Source organism: Lithobates pipiens, unplaced genomic scaffold (assembly GCF_037356315.1).
Source record: "Lithobates pipiens isolate NorthernLeopardFrog02 unplaced genomic scaffold, aLitPip1_a1.2 Scaffold_27, whole genome shotgun sequence".
Lineage (NCBI taxonomy): Eukaryota > Metazoa > Chordata > Amphibia > Anura > Ranidae > Lithobates > Lithobates pipiens.
In genome coordinates, this window is record NW_027507788.1 from 15,982,416 (window position 1) to 16,004,170 (window position 21,755).

Below are 21,755 nucleotides of genomic sequence, written 5' to 3' on the forward strand. Positions count from 1 at the left end.
ATATATATATATATATAAAATCTCTGTGTGTAATTGTATAGTTAATGTATTTGTAACCTGCTGTTGGTGTATTTTTCACTGCAGTTAAGAAAGTTTTTACTTTCATTTTTGGCCAAGGGAGAAGGAAGAAGCTATTCTCTGGCAGAGATCTCCTGCTATCTCCACCTCTGGGCTGGAGAAGCCAGAAAGGAGAACTTGAAAGAGAAGCACAGAGATAAAGTGGCATCTCTGTTTACTAAACATGCCGTTTCTGTTGCAGTCAATGCAGCCGTTCTGTGGACTGAGATGAGAAGAGAAAAATAGTTCTCCATCTTCTGATCTCAGTATATTAAACCTGCAATGCTCTGAGATAAGCAGAGATCATCCTGATCTCAGCTTATCACAGTTTACTAAACGGACACCTAAAAGGCAAAACATTTGTGTTTATGTCTAAAAAAAATCTAAATGTTTTTGTTTTTTTAAATAAATGATTACATAATCTCTGTTCTTGTCTTCTCAGCTGCACAAGAGAGGCTTAGAGAGCTAGGGGGGAGGAGAAACAGCCGCACACTCAGCAGCACACTGATCAGCGAATGGCTGTGTAGTGGGTGGGGCATGTCAACACAAGCCTGATCGTTAGAGGAAAGGCAGGCTGTGCTCCCAGGACAGCCAGAAAACTGACCACACTGATGTGGATGTTCTTCTATGTTTAACATGGTCAGTTTGGTATAAGAAAGCAGAGGGACTGGCAGGATCACCAGGTATTTTGCACAAAGGAAGCAATACAAAGAAAACAGGAGACTTTTTAAAACAAGTACAGTACATGATACAACAGACATATCAGGAATAGGGATGAGCTCAAACATCGGGTGTTCGCCTGTTCGCCAAACATTATGGGGCATTCGTGGGAAATTTGAGTGCCTCAGAATACCCCACTGTGTGCTGCGAGATCACAGTGCATTGCTGTATGATGATTGGCCAAAGCATGCACCTGACCTGTATGCTTTGGTTAATCACAGTGCACTCTGCTGAGAGAGCCATGATTTGCCAAAGGCCTTTGACCAATCATGGCTCAGGGGGTCTAGATCGAGCAGGCAGGTTATTTAATTAGTGGCAGTATGTTTAATATATATATACAGTCAGTCTAGTATATATATTTATAGCATAGACTATATAATCAGTGTATACTCTATATTCAGTCAGTGCAGGCAGTGTATCAGTATGTATATATACACACTCTGCATTCAGTGTAGCGTATGCATACAGTGCATTCAGCGGTGTACAGTATATAATACACTTCAGGCGGTGTATCAATATATATATACACAGTCTAGTATATACTGTGTGTGTGTATGTGTGTGTGTATATATATATATATATATATATATATATATATATATATATATATATATATACACTCTGCATACAGTGTAGCTTATATACAGTGCATTTGGTGGTGTTCAGAGTTTCTAATACAGTGCAGGCAGTGTACATGGTATATAATACAATGAAGTCATTGTACACTTTTGTAATACAGTGTAGGTGGTGTACACAGTATATAATACAGTGTGTACAGTTTCTAATACACTTATTTATATATATATATATATATATATATATATACCGCAATTGTTATCTTTTCCTCGTTTTGTCTATTTTTATTTGTAAGATCTTAAAGATGGGTTTACTTCCTCTTTGTCTCCCTGCATAGGTAAAGCATAATAGGCTACTAAGCATCGCATAGTAGCCCATTATGTGTCACTTACCTGACACAGGAGCCAGCGATGTCACTGCTGTCCCCTGTAGCACGGATCGCTGCTCCGGCCACTCACAGCGCCGGAGTAGCGATGACGTCACTCCCACACATGCGCACGGGAGCCGCCACTAACAGCGGTGCAGGTCTCTTTGTAAATATCTCCTAAACCGTGTAGGTTTAGGAGATATTGCTTGGACCTACAGGTAAGCCTTAATCTAAGCTTACCTGTAGGTCAAAGTGGTTTGTAAGGGTTTACAACCACTTTAGGTCATATGATACTTTGCACAATATGTAACTTTCCATAGAATAAGCTTGTGTAAGCAGAAGGACACGCGTGCCTTCTTTTAATCACGCCTTTCTTTGTTTTGTAACTGAATAAAGCTTAGACACGAGCTACAATAAAGCAGACATCTTATGAATGCCCAACCTGCCTCTTGTTCATTCGGGGTCTCCAGATATCCTAGGGCCCTGTTGGTGTACCTACAAGAACGGTGGTCATCCAGAATACCTACTATTTCCTTTCACTGAGGCAGGCCAGAAAAGTCTGAGGTCATTTCCACAGGTCATACAGTGCTCAGCTGGCTGAAATTCAAAGGGAATGTAACCTGTCCACCAACCACTTCATTTGTGACTGACATGCCCACCAGGTGGAACTCAAAATTGGCAATGCTGCAGCGGCTGCACACAAAGCAGTGAGCCTTTAATGAGTAACTGTGAGAGTATGGCACCAGGACAGGGTCAGGGGAGCTTGGCTTCTTTTCGCCATGCCAGTGGCTACTGATCAAGCTTGCATGCACTGTCCTGTCACCATTTGAGGAGGCCACAAGGATGGTGAGCAGCAACAATGCATGCATCAGTGACATTGTCCCTCTAGTCTTGCTGCTGGAGGACACACTTCGTGGAATCGTGGACAGGGCACTTGAGGCAGAACAGTAGGAGGAAGAAGAGATCTTCCTTTCCTCTCAAGGTCCCCTTTATCCATATAGCATTCCTGCAATGCCACCAAACACACAGGAAGAAGAGGAGGAGGAGGATTGTGTCAGCATGGATGTAGAGGATAACACGCAGCAGTCTTCAAGGGATGGTTTTTAGTCCCCAGAAACCCAAGGAGTTGTACTTGGCTGGGAGGACATAGTTACGGATAATGTGAGGACTTAGAATCTAATGCCTTTGCAAACTTACACTGCATGGCCTCCCTGATTCTGCAAAGCCTGTGAAAGAACCCCAGAATTTGTGGTATCAAGCAGAGGGATCATTACTGGCTGGCAACCCTTCTTGATCCACATTACAAGGATAAAGTTGCAGAACTCATCCTGCCTTCACCGAGGGAGGAGAGGATGAAACATCTTCAGGAGGCCTTGAAGAAAGGTTTGTGTAATGAATTTGCAGACCCTGGAAGGTTACCATTTCCTGGTGCTGTTGATGAGGCTTTGTTCAGTCAGAGGAAGAACGGTGGAGAAGGTGGCCGGCTGACTGATGCCTTTAAACAATTTTTCAGTCCTCAGCGCCAAAGCCTGATCAGTTCAAGCAACCATAGCCAGCGTCTGCATTATATGGTGCAGGAATATCTAAGGGCAAGAGCAGACTTGGAGACCTTTCCAACAGAGCATCCACTGGGTTACTGGGTCTTGAAGATGGACCACAGGCCAGAACTTGCTCAATATAAAATTGAGCTACTGGCTTGTCCTGCATCCAGTGTGCTTTCTGAATGCACATTCAGTGCTGCTGGAGGGTTTTCAATGGATCAAAGAGTGTTCCTGTCCACGGACTTCATTAAAAGGCTTACATTTATAAAAAATTAATCAGTCCTAGATCAGCAGCTATCAAGCAATGGAATAGAGAAAGAGACGGCGCCCTCTAAGTGCAGCAATAAAGTTGCTAAAATTTATTAAAAATGGTTAAAAAACACTCCCATTAAATTAGTGGTGTACAGGCACATCAGGGATGTAATGTTTCATCCGTATGTCCATGGGGGCGACTCGCAGGGCTGTAAGGCAGGGTTTCAGGCATCTGACTTTATGACCGATGGTTGGTGTTTTGGTCTATTCCTTGTGTTCCTCGGAATGGTCAGAGCAGACAGGGTAGTGCTGGTAGCTGTAGTGCCTTTAGTCCGATGTTCAAGGAGTCGGTGTCCTCAGGAGACGGGCTGGGCAAAGCGGCGCTTCGGAGCATGCATGCTCCTTCATCAGGCTTTAGGTCTAAAGCCTGATGAAGGAGCATGCATGCTCCGAAGCGCCGCTTTGCCCAGCCCGTCTCCTGAGGACACCGACTCCTTGAACATCGGACTAAAGGCACTACAGCTACCAGCACTACCCTGTCTGCTCTGACCATTCCGAGGAACACAAGGAATAGACCAAAACACCAACCATCGGTCATAAAGTCAGATGCCTGAAACCCTGCCTTACAGCCCTGCGAGTCGCCCCCATGGACATACGGATGAAACATTACATCCCTGATGTGCCTGTACACCACTAATTTAATGGGAGTGTTTTTTAACCATTTTTAATAAATTTTAGCAACTTTATTGCTGCACTTAGAGGGCGCCGTCTCTTTCTCTATTCCATTGTTTCCTAGAGCTACTTCTTGCTTTAAGACTGGCAGCCCTTTAAGGTACAGCCTGTACTGCTGATCCTCCTTATGGACCACTTTGATGATCTACAAAGACCCTGAACTTCTCTTCGAGGATACTGGTGTGTGGATATACCCAAAACTCACACAAAAATCGATATACTTTGGCTATATAAAGACGACCAATACATACAATCTTTATATTAACATTTTGTGATCATATTACAATATATTTTTTGGGATCCCCAGCGAGCGCCATAATACCCTCCTCTGCTGTGCCAGCAGCTATCAAGCACCTGATGCTGATGTAACTAATTTAATTTGCTATGGATCTGGGATTCCTTGAAGACTGCCTATGCTGTCTATCCTATTCCTCCTGAATCTTGATGATACTAGCTTCCAACAATATTTTTGGTTTAGGGCACCACCACCACCCAAGGCCCAAATTTTCTGCCCCTGTTTGACTGGGGCATGTAATTACAATTTTTGAAATAATATTTAACAGTAGGGCCCATTCCTGCACCCAACAAGAGTAACTGTGAGTGGTTACAGTGTTGTGGGCACCTACACCCAATACCAACTTTTCTACCCCTGTTTGACTGGGGCATGTAATTACAATTTTTGAAATAATATTTAACAGCAGGGCTCATTCCTGTGCCCAACAAAAGTAACTGTGAGGGGTTACAGTGTACAACCCAAGCCTTTCGGCCGACTGCATCGGATCCTATCACAGTGCCTACCCATAATTTTTTCATGCGGTAAAAGTCAGGGGATGTCAAGTGAGTTTCCTGGAGTAGGGTGCTGTCTGTTTTCAGTCACTTGAGATGTCTTAATATCTTGAGTCTCTTGACAAGGGATCGAAGTCCCTTTACATTCCATGAGGTAACTCTCATGAGGGGGGTTTGGAGGAAATAATTTGGCTGATATTGTAGAAGAAGAGGTGAATACCAGGGATAGGGGGATTATTGCTTTGAACGGTAGTAGTGGTTGTTTATTAGGCAATTTGGAGATTGCCTGAAGTGCAAACAGGTGGAGAGAGGTAAGAGAGGTAAATGGATAGTAGGGGACATGAGATGTGGAGGAGAGAGCAAAAATAAACCATACAACAAAACCACCATAGGACTTCTCTTTTTTCTTCATGAGTTCGCTGTAAGAGCCAGCTCCCCATAGACAGACCCATTAGACTGTATGGACAGTTGTCTGATTTAGCAGGTGACTCATTTAGTCTGCCTCAAGACACTAGAAGAGGAGGCCCATGTGAAAAGGTAGAGAGATAAAAATGAATTGTTATTGGATGAGTATAGACCTCATAACTAGAAAGGGATGTGGCAATATATGCAAAAGTAAATGCAAATTGGGACATTCCCATATTAATGTCTAAGCAGTGTACCATTTACCCATGTGAATGAAGGAGAGATAACCTAGGAGTAGGAGTCAGCGATAATTGGAGCGATTGCTGGATCCAGAAAACTTGAGGCGTTTAGGAGAGTCCTTACACTGGCTGTGTTTGTTCGATAGGTTGGGGCAATGAGGATGCCCTGGAAGGAGAGTTTAATTGTGGATCTTTGTGGATGGAACATAGGAAAACCTCCGCCTTTGAGGGGCTGTGAAAGATGATCTGATCCCCGTTGGGAGCTTTGAGGCGTAGTACCGCGGGGAAGGCCAAAGTGAATTTTATCTGTTGCTGGTATAATCCTTCCCCATTGATAACGTCATCTATGACGAAACGCGTCTGGGAAGGTATGCAGTGACGCCACCACGCTCTACGAGGGGAGGACGGGACGCTTGTTTGTATGCCGGCCGGCGTAGTTTGTTCTGTTTTAATGCCTGACAGAAAGCTGTTATATGTAAGTGCGATTCTTTTACTTTAATACATTTTCTGACGTCTTTACGCTATGGAGGCATTTCTTTTTCTTTAACGGTGTTACTGATGATATACCCATTGGAGCTCCAATAACTGGGATTTGGCTATTTATCCACATTGCGGGTTATCTGGATGCAGGAACCTTGATTGATGCTCTAACCTCTCTGCTCCGAATTAAATACCATTAAGGCTGTAATTGTTCATTCATCTGGTAAGCGCATTACTTATCTGGTGACGGGCACAGAATCTCAGAGTGTGTGTATGATCACGGTGGTGTTATGCTGATCGCCTGGAATATTGGAACATCTTAATGGACTTTAATTTATAACAATTTTTATATTTATTTTTATGTATGGTTTTTATTTTTCATACATTATATAAATTTATACATATATCTTTTTGTGAACACTATATGCATATTCAGTGACCACTTTTGGCAACTAGACATCTATGCCATATGTTCTCTGCATAGTTACATTTATATAACTATTTTTATTATTTAGTGCTAGTGGCGCAGCTCTCTTTATCTTCTTTGGTATAATCCTGTGCATATGTGCTGAAAAGCTTTCCTTTTCTTTGAGAGTTCAATTAAATAATCGATAAATATCAGGATTTTGATTCCATCGATTTGTAAAGACCTAGTCTGCCTGTATTTTTCAGATATTTGGTAATGAGCGGACGGGAGATGTGCGTTCCGTGGAAAATGCCCCTATGTGATGTGCACATTCTGCTGTGCAAGGGCCTGGAAGGCATAGCACTGCAGCTATGCACCTGGTGCAAAATTCTGTTATGTCAGACAATTGCATGGATTCTGGGACATCTATGAAGCGTAGGTTGTTACGTCGCAATCTATTTTCCAGGTCTTCCAGTTTTTGTAAGATGCACTGTTTTTTTTTTTTATCCTGTGCCTGCTATGTTCCCTGTGCCTGATACAGCTCTTCCTTAATGTTAGAGATTTTATGCTCAACTTCATTGAGACGGGAGGCATGGTCCCCCAGCTCTTTTTTTCTGAGCAGCATGCCTGCATTGACAGCCTTTTTCACAGAGGCTTCTATTGTGGGGGCCAGAAATGCAGCAACAGCTTGGGCGTTTTTCTCAATGTTGGTTGTCACTGATGGGGGTGAGGGATGAGTGGGGCCGCCACTCACCTCCATATCCGCCATGATGGATTGTGAGGCCGCATCACTGGCATTGATTTGCCTCTGGGCCGAAGGGACTCGCGGACCGCTTTTGTCAAAAAAGTGGTCCATGTTTACAAGGGGGCTTCCCAGAGGCTGTGCGGGCGGCAGCAGGTGTCAGGGCTGATTTTATATGCAGTAATCCGGGCCATGCTACAAGAGCTGAGGTGGAGTACTTATTGCATTTTAAGGTTCAGCTAGCATTGACTTTAATAGTGATCAGATTCAGCACCTGAATTTAGCAATGTTCGCTGAACCCTCCTCAAACCTAACCCAAGTATGATTAGCCCATCACTAACTCCAACCATCTCTTGTTGCAACCTGCTAGCCCTTGACTATCTCCTGATACATGTCTGCAGTCTCTGACCATTTTTTGTCCATGCACATAGTCTGTGGCCATTTCCTGTTGTATGTCTGCAGTACCTGACAGAATTCTATGGCATTAAATTTACCACTACTGCTTAAACTAGTCTTTTTGATATAGAAAGTGACCTGAACTTTGTTCATTTACATTTTTTTTAAACCATAGTTTTTTATTAAATGTCAAGATGCACACACACAATGAACTTTGAACCAATACATTGGACATTCAATGACAAGACATACAAAGTTTACAATATATACATATACTATTGCTATGCTTTTCCAGGGTTCCTAATAATATATGTTGGGGTATCCTCTTTATGATGAGAAGCCTGTCACCCCTATTGGAAACATACTATGAGCAGGCTAGTATGATGCATGTTCAGGAACTCTGATAGCGGCCCTTACAGTAGTTGCTTGAGATAAGTAGTTTATATGCTAAACAATAATAACAATAAAAATGAAAATAAAATAAAAATAATAAAAATAAAACCAACAGTAATAAAACAAGATAACATCTATAGGGAACTAAGTTAAATACTCAGAGTTTTCAGTTCTTTTTTGTTGGGTCGTTTTGTGCTGTAATATATTTTTTGCAATACCACGAGATGGATTTTCACTCAATTAAATGTAATATTATTATCTCTTATGTAAGACCAGGTTCATTTACATTTCTATATCACTTTCAATATGGATGTGTTTATTGAAGTACATACGGTATCTCCTAAGGAAGAAGCAGAGACCAGCTTCGAAAAGTGTTCCGATTTCTATAACAGCTCAATAAAGTTTCTTCATTTACCAGAGTGAGGTGGCCATGGGGGTTTCTCTATGCAGCACAGAACAATCACTCCCTATTACTGAACAACAATGGTGTCTATTTGTTCTTGTGATAATGTCTAACCCAGAGTAGACCTGACGTTAGAACTCACAAAGTTCCTACCCATTACGGTCGGTCAACACATAAGGTGAGTGCCTTCCAACCTTGAATTGTGAATCAATATACAGTAGATATGTCTCTTAGATAAACATTTGTATCTGTTTTTTAGTTTTCGAAACTGGGAGAACATCAGCAAATTTGGGCATTCATGAGCTCTAACTAGATTTGGAGGTCAAATGTTGTAAATCTTTGGAAGGATGTTCCCCTGAAAACAAGAGTCAAACTAGGAGCAAGTTGACCAAATATTACTTTATACATATGCAGTTATGCAGTTAGAAGAAAGAGAAATGTGTTTGTGTAATAAAAGAATCAGTGATCTATTTGCAAAGAACACTATAACGCCTCCCGCCTGCAGTACAAAGCTGGTGTCGAAGCAATCAGAAGACAGAAGGTGGAACCGCCACACACCAGAACCTAGCCACTATGAGAAATTTGAAGATACAGCTTCAGCCTGTGCTCCTCCTCAGTACACTCCTCTGACATGTTTCACCCCACTCATGGGGCTTAATCTTAGAGATCTCCATGGCGAAACATGTCAGAGAAGTGTAGTCAGGAGGAGCTTAGACTGTCTTTAAATATTTTTATTTCGTTTTCCACATTTACAAAAGACAGTAAAAAATATTTCTTGTACATACTATTTCAAATCACTTTGTTTAGCATTCATGATATTTTAATATTTTCAACATTCATATAAAAACAAGAAGTGAGAAAGTTCACATTGGGTACCCGACTGGATCGATCCTTAATATACCTCTATAATAAAAAAAAAGGGGGGGGAGGGGGAAGGGGGAAGGAGAGGGGGGCAAGCTTTCTACACCCCTGTGATCTAAGTTATTATCTTGTGGTCTTATCTTGCCCTTACTATTTCCTCTCCCCCGTGGCTCCTTTTCTTAATTTCAATATGCGATATGTGTAAGGTGGGGATTCCTCTTCCTCTATCCCCACTCCCTTCTTCCATAGATTTATGTGAGAATTCTCAAAAAAAAAAAAAAGTGGGGGGGGATCCCTCCCTCCTCTCTCCTCCCTCCTCCCTCCTCCCCCTTCCCTGTCCCCCCCTACTCCGCCCACCCCCAAAAAAAACATGGGTAATGGAGTCTAAGCATCCAGCGTCGAGCCCCTAGACGCTCTCCCCATCCCCCATAATTCCCAAATAAGTTGAAGACATTCTAAATTCCAACCAATTCCTCCAAGTATCCTGGAATCTTGTTCCTACTCCCCTTTGAAGATATATTCATTCTTCCATAATCCTCATTCTGTCTATTTCTCTAAACCACTCTCCTATCCCTGGTAAGGAGGAGCTTAGACTGAAGCCATATCTTCACCTTTTTGTATGGTGGCTGGGCTCTGGTGTTTGGCATTTCCACTTCTGTCTTCTGAAAAAGTCAGGGATGGCATAAATAACTATACCCAAAGTGGATAAAAAATTAAAGTGGATCTGTTTTGGTCAACAGATGTTCCTCTTGCATCTTGCATAATAGAAAATAAACAAGAGATCTAACAGGGATGGTGGAAGCAACTCATGATGGGCACAGCAGCTGTTCAGACCCAGTAAGGGCCGGTTCACACTGCGAGCCGCAGCGAGGCGTCTCCGACTTCCTCGCCGCGACTTGCAGGGGGGGTCAGCGGCGACTTGCAGAGGACTTCTGCATAGAAGTCAATGCAAGTCGCCCCCGAAGTCGCCCCGAAGTAGTACAGGAACCTTTTTTCTGAGTCGGAGCGACTCGAGTCGCTCCTCTCAGAACGGTTCCATTGTACTCAATGGGGACGACTTGCGGGAGCGAGGCGAAGCGAGCCGTGTCGCCTCGCCTCGCGCCGCAGTGTGAACCGGCCCTAACTCAGAGCAAGGATAGTTGGAGGCTCTTATAATGGGACCTAGGAAGTCAGTTCAGAGATGGTGCTAGCCACTCACAATGGGCAATGGAGGTGTGCAGACCCAGGAACTCAGTGTAGGGATGGCTGGAGTCCTTTATAATGAGCAATGGAGGTGTACAGACTCAAGAACTCAGTGTAGGGATGGCAAGAGTCCCTTATAATGGGCATAGCAGGTGTGCAGATCAAGGAACTCAGCACAAGGATAGTGAGAATCTCTTATAGCAGGGGGTGTGCAGGTGTGCAGACCCTGGAACTCAATATAAAGACATCTCACTGAGTTCCCGAGAGATTCTGTCAAGTGGTTTACCTCTCCAGCATCTCCCGGAAACTGAAATATGATCTGTTTGGGTGGACTGTTCCCATAATTGCTTGATTAATTTAGGGTCATAATAAGATAATAGCAAATCTAACTTGTAACTGGACAGTGAAAGGAGAAGCAGCACACTGATGACCTCATCTCTCTACTCTCTGCTCCCATTAGCATGCTCTTTGTTCTGTAGCAGACCTCATTGCGCTGCTTCTCCCACTTTAAGACTGAGAATAGCAAGGCACCGATAACAAATCAAATCCGAGTATTTACACTATTTGCATTACAAAAAAAGGTTTCAAGTGGTTACAAAGCCTAAAGGTTTTTTTTTTTTACCTTAATGCATTCTATGTATTAAGTAAAAAAAAAAAAACTTTCTGTGTGAAAGGATCCCACCCTCTCCCACCTTATACTTACCTGAGCCCAATCTCACTCTAGTGTTATGCATGAGAGCGGTGACACTCTCCACTTTCTCCCTCCTCACTGGGCAGACTGATAGCAGAGGTAGCCATTGGCTCCCACTGCTGTCAGTCAATATCTGTGATAAGGGAGTGGAGGGGGGGCAGGCAGGGGCGGACTGACAACTCATGGGGCCCCCAGGCAATAGGAGATTATGGGGCCCCCAGGCAATCAGATTATGGGGCCAAAGAGTATACACACACAGAGTATACAATCACACAGTATACACATACATGTTTCTATTGGCTGAGAAGGTACTGGAGAGGTGGGGCAGCTATAATCTCAGGATTTTTAGACCAAAAGGATGTCGGTAAGGGACATTTCAGAGACAGATGTAAAAAAACAGATTTTTACATACTGTCCTGGATATATTGAGGCTGGCAACCCTGATGGAGCCCCCTAGTGGCCTGGGGCCCTCAGGCAGTGCCAGAGTGGCCAAATGGTCAGTCTGCCTCTGGGGGCAGGGCTGGGCCACACTGGTTCTGTCAATAGATCCAGATTGGACAGCTCGGGGGCGAGCCAGCAGAATTCCCCCATAGAAAGCAGTTGTTGGAGGGGAGGAGCCAGGAGCACTGAGAAGGGGAGAATCGGGGCTGCTCTGGGCAAAACCATTGTGCAGAGCAGGTAAGTATAACATGTTTGTTATTTTATTTAAAAAAAAAACAACAAAATCGAAAGATTTACAATCACTTTAATGATTTATTAATGATTACAGAATAGCGATAATGTTAGGCTTTAAGGTGGTTGTTTAGGATGACGGCTGCAATAAGAAGAAGAGAAGTTCTGTCAACCCCAATGTTGGGACTGTTAAAGTGTTACTAAACCCACAGCAGTAAAATCAGTCAGTATATGCAGTAAAGCATGTTTGTTATACTCACTATGGAACCTAAGGGGTTAATCCTCTGCATTGTGTAAAAAGGCTGTCTTCTCTTAACCTCCCCTTCTTCCACTGTCCCCAAATCATCTGCTGATAGAACAGAGCCTTGGAGGCAAGCTGCACGTGCTCAATTTGGTGTGTATTGCTAGAGAGTAGTCATGTGCACTGCCGAAAAATTCATTAGTTTTCGTTTCATGTGTGTTTTGTTTTTTTCAGAAATTTGAAAATTTGGAAATTCAAGAAATTCGGAATTCTAAAATCTGAAAATTCGAAAATTTTAAATATGAACATAAGTAAGGAAAATCCCAAAATTCTGAAAAATAATTAATTAATTATAACTAAATATTAAATTATAGGTATGTGAATTTCCTTTCAAATTTGGCTGTTAGTGAACTGAACAAATACAAATTAATCTGAAGTTACAATTATCCAAAATAACAAATGCGGCTAAACAAATGGAACGGAACAAATGAACAAATAATAATAATAATAATAATACTCTTTTATTATTATTATTGTTATTTATTATTATTAATTTGTTACGTTCCATTTGCTTTGATATGGCATTTGTTTTTACAGATAATAAGTAACTTGGGATAAACTTATAACGTTCACTAACAGCCAAATTTGAAAGGAAATTCCAATACCTATAATTTAATAGTTAGTAATAGTTACGTTATTATTAGTTAGTTATTATTTCAGATTTTAAAATTTTCAGTTTTTTAAATTTTTGAATTTTCATTCAAATTTGTCTGTTAGTGAATTTATCTGAAGTTACTTATCATCCGCAATAATGAATGCCGTATCAAAACGAATGGAACGTAATGAATTAATAATAATAAATAACAATAATAATAATAAAAAAAACATACTATTTATTATTTATTTGTTCCGCTCCATTTGTTTGGATGCTGCATTCATTATTTTTGGATAATTCATAACTTCAGAGAAATCTGTATTTGTTCAGTCCACTAACAGCCAAATTTGAAAGGAAATTCACATACCTATAATTTAATATTTAGTTATTATTATTTCAGATTTTCATTCTTTTGAAATTTTCAGATTTTCATTCTTATTTTTGGATTTCCGAATTTCCAATTTTTGGGGGGATTTTTCAGATTTTCAAATTTCAAATTTTGGAATTTAGAATTTCAAAATTTTGGAATTTCTGACATTCAGAATTTTCGGATTTTCGAATTTGGAAATTTGGAAATTCGAAAAAATTGTATATTTCCGAATTAACAAATTTGTCTGAATTCGTTGAAAAACGAATTTGGTACTAAACAAATTTCCCATGTCTACTAGAGAGGTTTTTTTTTTTTGGCTTGTTCAGAGAGTGCATGTGATCAGCATAGGGCCAATCAACACTGTCCAGACAGAGGGTCAGGGGGTCCTGCAGCCTCATAGGACAGTCAGAGCAGAATGAAAACCCCTCCTACAATCTTTAACCAGACACTGGTAGAAGTCACAAGACTTCTATATAATGCTGATGATAAAAGATATTTAGCCGTTTATATTTACCAAAACATGTTCTGTGTACTGTGGGAAACCAGATATAGTGAATGCAGGGTCCTGGGCTTGGTAACACTTTAATGCTGCGTCCTCCGCTGCTGGAATCAATTTTACTTTATGTACAGGTAAAGCGATGGTTATATTCTACATCATTAATGATCATGAGATAATTTTGGGCATCGCACAGCGCCTTAGTGCCACAGCCACGGAACGAAAAAGCTGCAGAGTCAAAATCTGTAGGGAGAGACAAATTTTACACAATTACACCACCAAGCTTACAGAAATGATCTTCAATATACAGCTAGTAGTAATAAATGAATAAATAAATAAATTCAACATGAGCGAATGTACTATAATAAATCATCATTTTATTCACAAAACCCAGGCTCCTAACTTTCGTTCTCTAAATTGCAAAGCTAAATAATGTCAACCAAATGAAATTCTGTATTCTAAAGTTACAGTCCATATTCCCTTTGACATGCTGCCATTTTTCTATGGTGAATGTATTAACCACTTAAGCTCCGGAAGTTTAACCTCCTTCATGACCAGGCCATTTTTTTTGTGACACGGCACTTTGTTACTGTCATTTGCATCGCTATACCAAATAAATTTTATATCAGTTTTTGTCCCATAAATAGAGCTTGCTTTTTTTTTTGGTGGTATTTGATCACCATTGCATTTTTTTTTATCATCAAAAATACCAGCAATTAAAAAAAAAATATATATATATATTTTTTTTTTTTTTTTTACTTCCTGCTATAAAACATATCCAATAATAAAAAAAAAAAACTGAAAAAATAAAATGTCTTCATAAATTTAGGCCAATATGTATTTTGCTACATATTTTTGTTATAAAAAAAAAAATCCCCAAAAAGCATATATTAATTGGTTTGCCCAAAAGTTATAGAGTCTACAAGCTATGGTATATATACTGGATTTTTTTTTATTTTTTAACAATGTTTTTATTGAGGTTTTTCAGAGAGAAAAGGATAATGGTGGCACAGCGGTGTAGCGGGTGGCACTCTCACCTAGCAGTAAAAAGGGTCGCTGGTTTGAATCCTAACCACGACACTACCTGCCTGGAGTTTGCATGTTCTCCTTGTGTCTGTGTGGGTGACGTGCTCCGGTTTCCTCCCACACTCTAAAGACATGCTGGTAGGTTAATTGGCTTCTGTCTAAATTGGCCCCAGTATATGAATGTAAGTAATGCACACGATCAGACTATCCGGCGGACTTAGCCCTTGTACACACGGTCGGACATTCTGCCAACCAAATCTGTTGGATTTTGTCCGACGGATTGTGTCCGAAACTGTTGTATACACACGGTCGGACCAAGTTGTCGGAAAATCCGATCGTTCAGAACGTGATGACGTTATTTCGTAACAACGGGACTACGTTCAGGCTAGTAGCCAATAGCTTTGGTGTAGGAATTTGATCTGAGCATGTGTGGCACTTTGTCCGATCGGAATTCTCTACACATGATCGGAGTATGTCCGATCGGACCAGTTTGTCGGAAAATATTTCCAACAAGTTGGAAAATTGGGTCCGACGGATATTCCGACGGAAACAGTCCGATGCATACCACACACAGTCGGATTATCCGACAAAACGGTCCAATAGGACACATTCCGTCGGAATCTCCGACCGTGTGTACAAGGGCTTAGTCTGGCGGACAAACCGCCGTAAAGTCCGCCGGACTGTCCGGACGAGTGGACCTGCCCACACACGTGACTATGTCCGCCCGATTATCTGCCGTACTTTTGAAATGAACGGACTCGCCCACACACATGGAGGAAAGTCCGTTCATTTTGAGCGCGGCTCCAGGTAGCCGGGACCAGCGAGGGAAGCGTCGCTGGCCCCGTCACCTGGTATGGAGTTAAAGGGGAAGCCCTACGCCGAACAAATGGCGTGGGGGTCCCACCAGGTCCATATCAGACCCTTATCCGAGCACGCAACCTGGCCTGTCAGGAAAGGGGGTAGGGACGAGCGAGCGCTCAAAATGAACGGACTTTTCTCCGTGCGGGAAAAGTCCGTTCATTTCAAAAGTATGGCGGACTAGCGCACACACGGCCGTATTGGTGCTTATATTTTGGTGCAAAACTACTTTCTTAGTCCGCCGGACTTTTGGGTAAAAAAGTCTGCCGGAGCCCACACACGGGGGGACTTGATCCACCACCGGATTGTTTGATCGTGTGTACGCGCCATTAGGGACTTTAGATTGTAAGTTCCTTGAGGGTAGGGACTGATGTGAATGTATATGTAAAGCATTGTGTAAATTGATGGTGCTATATAAGTACCTTAAATAATAATAATTACAAATAGGACATAATCCATTTCTGAGAATGTAAAGAAAAGACATTGATGCCTTGCTAAGCATAGTCAATGGGCCTAGTAAAGAACATGTAAAACCAAGCAAAAAGCACAATGCTTATGGGGAGATCTGTAGCAAACTGATGATGTTGGCCATGTCTCCAAAACAACAAAACACCCTTATTGGGAGCAAACTGTGTCCGGGTAGGGGCATAGCCAACCATCTCTATCTTTTCCCCAGAGAATTTCTTATCGTTAAAGTTTAACCGGTTCCTGACCGTCTCACGCACATATGGCGTTAAAGTTGAACCGGTTCGTCTAGTGCTGATACTGTGTGGTCTGTGTGCTGTGACTGAATGTACATGTGATTGTATATATTTGATAAAGTCATTATAAGATAAGAAAATAAACGTACCCGTGGACTGGGTCAGTGCATAGTTCACACACTGCGTCTCATCCCCCCGGCACTCCAGGGTGTCGGCGGTCTCACAGGAGTCAGAATAAGACGATAGACATGTTTTGCATTTCACACCGTTGGGTCTTGCTAATTTAGGTTTCCCTGCACAATAATATAATTATTACAATGTTAGAGGAATGTATTTCGGGAGGAGCTCTGACCTAAACCTTTTTTTTTTTTTTTTTGGAATTTTTAAAGGAACTGGCAAGGGTTACTGCTATCTGTGTACATGCTGGAGAGATGCCAGCCTTCTAACCTGTAATGTGAACTGTGAGCAAGTGCCATGGAAGAGTGGAGAGAGCAAAGTGCTGAGACCTGATTTCAATGAAATTTCTGCTTGTAGTGTGAATTTCAGGATGAATTGCTCCATAGTGGCTGTAACTACATAGGTCAGTGAGGTTGTGTCTTGAAGCTCATTTTAATTGTCTATAGCAGGGCCATGGTTCAAAGGAGCAGCAAGGGAGCAGTGGTAAGGGGAGTAAAGGTGATTTGGGGAGGGGGGCCCTTGTGACCCACTGGGCACTTATCTTCAGTGGTGCCTGTTCCTTTCCATTTTCCTTTCCATTCTCTTTTCCATTCTCCTTTCCATTCTCCTTTCCCTTCCCCTTCCCTTTCCCCAATTTTGGCTTTGGTACATGCCTCCTATGGCAGTGCCCAGTTTCCTATACCAAAAGTTTTACAATAGCTTGTGTTTTAGCCATACAAATGGCAATTCACATTATTCAATTGTATATAGCAGGGCAGGAGCACTAGTAGGGGAGTAAAGGTGGTTTGGGAAAGGGGGAATTTATGACCTATTGGGCACTTATCTTCAATGGTGTCTGTCCCTCTCCTCTCCCCTCCCCCTGTCTTCTCCTCTCCCTTTCCCTTCTCTCCCCATCTCACCTCTTCCCTCCTCTCTCCCTTCTCCCCTCCTCCCTATCTTCCCTCTCCTCTCTCCCCTCTCCTCTGCTCCCCTCCCCTCACCTCCCCTCTCCTCTCTCCCCTTCCTTCTCCTATCCTCTCCTCTCTGCCCTCCCCTCTCTCACCTCCCCTCTCCCCTCCTCTCACCTCCCCTCTCCTCTCTCCCCCTCCCCTCACCTAACCTTCCCTCTCCTCCCTCCCCTCCCCTCACCTCCCCTCTCCTCCCCTCCCCTCACATCCCCTCTCTCCCCTCACCTCCCCTCCCCTCACCTCTCCTTTACTTTCTTTCTTCAATTTTGGCTTTGATACATGCCCACCCATGGCAGTACCCATTTCCCATACCAATAGTTTGACATAGGTTCTTGTGACTCGACTGACCAATGGCAAAGGCTTGAACTGCAATATAGGTTTTTCCCTATTTCTGGCAAAACCCCAGGGATTAGCTACAAACCCATCCTCCTCCCTAGCCCCTACCAGGATAGCTGTACTGAATATTTTATTTATGCAATTTTGCTTTAAGGCAGGAGGTGAAAAAACAGCCAATATAAAAAAAAAGAACTCTCCAAATTAGACCAGAAAACAGAAGTTGGAGATTTCCTTACATGGTGTTATTGAAGGTGTACAGCCGTCTTCTTTGCAGCAACTTGTTCCTGTGGCAATTCTTTTGCCGGTTATACTCATAGTTCCAAAGATGTTACACTTGTCTTCCGGAACACATGATCGGGCAATGGAAGATGTTATGTTTGCAGCTGGAAATAAAAAATAAAGGTGCTCAAAGTTACAGAACCAAAAATGTTTGTGCTGCCAGTTGTGTGCACACGGTCGGAATTTCCGACAACAAATCTTCAATGTGAGCTTGTTGTCAGAAAATCCGACTGTGTGTAGGCTCCATCAGACATTTGCTGTTGTAATTTCCGGAAAACAAATGTTTGAGAGCTGGTTCTCAAATTTTCTGACAACAAGCCTTTTTTGCCATACGGCACTGCGTTATTTTATCTAATAATTGAGCAGTCATGCAAAGCTATAACCAAATAAAATTTATGTCCTTTTTTTCTCACAAATAGATCTTTCTTTTGGTAGTATTTGATCACCTCTGAGGTTTTAATTTTTTGTGCTATAAACAAAAAAGATCTACAATTTTGAAAAACAAAACAAACAAAAGGCAATGTAATTTTAAATGTATGGAGTCTACCCAGCCAGGATAAGTTATGTAGGGACCACCACTGGAGGTGGTGTGATCAATTCTGGCATATGTGGCATGAGGAGCAGATTGCCGAGAGGGAGGGAGGAGAGGTGATCTCCCTTTTGGTGCCGCTCCCCCCCAAAAAAAGGACATGCCTAATGTGGCACGTCAGTGGGTCACCTTCCCTTAAAGCAGAAGTTACATTTTTGGGTGAAACTCTGCTTTAAGTGTAATTGTTTTTCTTTATATATGTCAGTTTTGCTGCAGCAGGTTCTATACATGCTACAGATGAGCCACTTTACAGACAGACCAAGGGGACCCCTGTGGCACTATATTTATAATCATTTTTAATTTGTATTATTTCACTTTAAGTTTCATTAAAATCACTTCTCCTGTAAAAACGATATTTAATGTTTGCATTGATACATGTCCCCCAGGTCAGTACCCAGGCCCCCATACCCTTTTATGGCCAATTACTTGCATATAGGTCTTCAAATGGGGACTTTTGATTTTTCACGTTCAGGTTCCATAGACTTTAATAGGATTTGCAGTTCTTGTTCAAACTTTTTCCATGTTTGGAAGTTCTGGTGTGAACTGAACTGAGGGGGTGGGGGGTGTACAGTACATCACTACCAGGGACATTGTGAGTAAAGACCTTTGTGTAGGATCCATCATCCTAGTGACTGTTTGATGATATTGAAGATACAATCAGGGGCCGACTGACAACTCATGGGGCCCCCGGGCAATAGGAGATTATGGGGCCCCCGGGCAATCAGAGATTATGGGGCCACACAGTAGACACAAACACACACACACAGTATACAATCACACAGTATACACAGACATGTTTCTATTGACTGAGAAGGTACTGGAGAGGTGGGGCAGCTATAATCTCAGGATTTCTAGACCAAAAGGATGTCGGTAAGGGACATTTCAGAGACAGATGTTATAAAAAACACAACTTTTTACATACTGTCCCTGGTTTTACTGAGGCTGGCAACCCTGATGGGGCCCCCTAGTGGCATGGGGCCCTCAGGGAGTGCCCGAGTGGCCCAATGGTCAGTCCGCCCCTGGATACAATCCCTTGTACATCAGTGCCAGTGTGTGCTGGGACAGTTTCAATAGTGTCTCAAGATGTTATTCATTCGCTTAACTGCATCCTGGAAGGAAATAACTAAGAAGCTTCCCCAAAGTGAAGGGCATCTTCATATTACTGTACTTGGAGTATCCCACAACTCCCTACACCGCATCCAAGTTTAACTTGCAATAATGCATTAAAAAGACAAACCCCTAGTTCATTGAGCTAGACAGAGTGACTGTTTCTGTGTACCTGGCTACCCCTGCGCTAATTTTGGAGGAGAACCAGTTAAACTACACGAACTCCTGGGTTTGTGATGGGTTTACCATAAGAAGGTAAGTCAAGAGAAGGTGAAGAGGAAAAGCTTATTTTGACTTACCAGATGCGGTTACTCTGTATGAGGAGGCACAGACATAATTTGTAGGGCAAAAGTCTAGTACACCTTCACATTCTAAAGAATCCTCAGCTTTGCAGAGTACACACATAAGAGGAGCACCTAAAATATAAAATAATTAAAGACAAAAAAAAAATCTATCAGAAAAAAAAATGTCAAGACAATAAATAATCTCTCCAACATGGGAAAAAAAAATTATATACCAAACAGAGCGAAGGATAGAACTTTATGCTGGCCACTCATTAAAATTAGAAGAAAAGAGGTTGACCTCAAACTGCGTAGAGCAGTCTTTCATGTAAGAGTGGTAAGGGTGTGGAATTCCCTTCCACAGGCGGTGGTCTCAGCAGGGAGCATCTATAGTTTCAAAAAACTATTAGATAAGCACTTGAATGACCGCAACATACAGGGATATACAATGTAATACTGACATATAATCACACACATAGGTTGGACTTTCAACCTCACCTACTATGTACCTATGTTTATTTCTATATCAAAATAGTATAGGAATTTTTACATTTATGTGAAACAACACCTATTTATTATTATTTAACCAATTACGGAACGCCGCAAGCCGATATACGTCCTAACTTTGAAGAGAAATATTGTTGTTATGGCAGCAGTTAGCTGCCATAAATCCAGTATTCTCTTCTTCGGCCAGCAGTCCGCTTTCAGATAAAAGTGGTCTCTGTGGCAGATTCACCGCAAGATCACTTTTATTGGTGGCGGGAGAGGGCCCCCCTCTCCCGCCACGCTCTGGTGCCCTCCGCGCGCTTACCGGAGCCGTCGGCAGCGGAGGAGGAGATTGGATGTTCCTCCTTCCTTGGTATGGAGAAGAGTGAGGGGAAGATGGCCCCCACTCGTCTCCATACCATTGCAGGGCGTAAGTGACGTCAAAACGTCACTTCCTCCCATAGCTCTTAAAGGGCCATTTATTATTATTATTATTATTATTATTTTTTTTTTTTATTCAATTTTTTTTTATTGCATTTTCATGTAAATATGAGATGTGAGGTCTTTTTGACCCCAGATCTCATATTTAAGAGGTCCTGCCATGCTTTTGTTTCTATTACAGGGGATGTTTACAATCCTTGTAATAGGAATAAAAGTGACAAAATCATTTTTTTTTAAAAAAGAACAGTGTAAAAATAAAAAATAAAAGGTAAAATAAATAAGAATTTTTTTTTTTCAAACCATCCCTTCTGTACGTCCCACCGAGCTCGCGTGCAGAAGAAGCGAACGCATAATTGAGTAGCGCCCGCATATGAAAACGGTGTTCAAACCACACATGGTTAGAGCGAGAGCAATAATTCTAGCCCTAGACCTCCTCTGTAACTCAAAACATGCAACCTGTAGAATTTTTTAAACATGGCCTATGGAGATTTTACGGGTAAACGTTTGTCGCCATTCCATGAGCGGGTGCAATTTTGAAGCGTGACATGTTGGGTATCAATTAATTCGGTATAATATTATCTTTCACAATATAAAAAAAAAATTAGGCCAACTTTACTGTTGTCTTATTTTTTTAATTCAAAAAAGTGTATTTTTTTCCAAAAAAGTGCACTTGTAAGACCGCTGCGCAAATACGGTGTGACAGACATCCTATCTGGAAAGATTCCCCTTTTCTATTTGTCCTCGTGACCATTCTCTCTTGCACAGAAGATGATGGGAAATAAAAAAATATTTGAATTGTCACAGTAATGCCGTGTACACACGATCGGACTTTCTGGCGGACTTGGTCAGGCGGACCAGAGTCCG